We start from the raw sequence: 1839 nt of genomic DNA, 5'->3' as shown, positions 1-1839 counted from the left end.
TGAAGAAATTAAAACAGACGACTTACATGTAAGTCGTTTGGTGAAGAAATTAAAACAGACGACTTACATGTAAGTCGTTTGGTGAAGAAATTAAAACAGACGACTTACATGTAAGTCGTTTGGTGAAGAAATTAAAACAGACGACTTACATGTAAGTCGTCCAGAAGAGTTTAATATTTTTAGCGGGAAATTAAATATTTTTAGCGGGAAACTAAAATAGAAGACTTTCCAGACGACTTACAAGTAAGTCGTCTGGTTTAAATTATTTAAGCGGGAAAATATTTTTTTTAAAAAATTTTAGGCGGGAATATTTGGACGACTTACATGTAAGTCACCTGTTTTAATTTTTTCACCAGACGACTGAAATGTAAGTCGTCCTAGTAAATTATTCAACAGACGACTAAAATATACGTCGTCCGAGTAAATTATTCAACAGACGACTAAAATATACGTCGTCCGAGTAAATTATTCAACAGACGACTAAAATATACGTCGTCCGAGTAAATTATTCAACAGACGACTAAAATATACGTCGTCCGAGTAAATTATTCAACAGACGACTAAAATATACGTCGTCCGAGTAAATTATTCAACAGACGACTAAAATATACGTCGTCCGAGTAAATTATTCAACAGACGACTAAAATATACGTCGTCCGAGTAAATTATTCAACAGACGACTAAAATATACGTCGTCCGAGTAAATTATTCAACCGACGACTGAAATATAAGTCGTCCACACCCTAAACATAACCTCTAAACTTAATTATCTAATTAAAGACTTCATAAAATCAAATCAAACTTGAAAAGTGTTTACTATACACATAAATAAACACATATAGGTGAAAACTAATTTTTGAAAAAAACATTTTAGTTTTCCAAAATCTAAGCCTAACAATACATACAATACTACAACATATGTTTGCCAAACTCCTAAACCAAAGTATTTCATGATTCACTACTTCCACTCATCTATCTTCAAGACAAATCAATTTTATCATATCTTAATTTATATCACTTAAAATTGTTTATAATTACTTGATTTTTATTTTTCACGCATCAAAATATTTTTTTACAAGATTTATAAATTATTTTTAAACTAAACCGGTACCAGACGAATTACACTTCAGTCGTCCAGACGACTTCCAACATCTCAGACGTTTCAGACGATTTACTAGGGCTATATTCGTAAAAATGGCTTCTGTTTTTTTGTTTGGTCACAAGGGGCTGAGCTGTAATTTCACTAGGCTTTTAGGTTAGTTTTGCATTTGATTCAAGTTTGGGTATAAGTTTGGGGTTAAAATCAAGTTGTGGGTTAGTTTTGGCAAAAACCCCCAAAGTTATTCTACTTTTTCGTTCAAACAGATTTGACTTTATGTTCCTTTCTTTAACTTAAATTTAATTTTTATTTTATTATGAATGTTACTCAAGCCGTTTGTCAACTACCAAAATAATTTGAAAACCAGTACTGTGTACAACAGAATTTTTAAGAATATCAACATTGGTTTTCAGCATTTATCACTTTTTGTTTTTTTGTAACTTAGCATTTATCACATTATTAAATTGTGTAAAGATAATACGAATCTTTATTAGCCATTTGAATTAAATAGGGTAAAATACTTTATTTTCCTATAAACTAATCATCGTGTTCTAATTATTCATACATAATTTGTTAATTGATATCATATAATATATCAATATACTTATAAGAGTGGGATACCATACAAATGGGGAAAAATGGTAGTGATGGAGAAAAGAAAAATGGAGGGATTTTGGGTATGGATTACAAATAGGGTATCTTTGGGGTGTAGGGAGTACAATTGCTGTATATGATTTAAA

Source organism: Brassica oleracea, chromosome C9 (assembly GCF_000695525.1).
Source record: "Brassica oleracea var. oleracea cultivar TO1000 chromosome C9, BOL, whole genome shotgun sequence".
NCBI lineage: Eukaryota > Viridiplantae > Streptophyta > Magnoliopsida > Brassicales > Brassicaceae > Brassica > Brassica oleracea.
Note: the sequence above shows the minus strand (reverse complement) of the source record.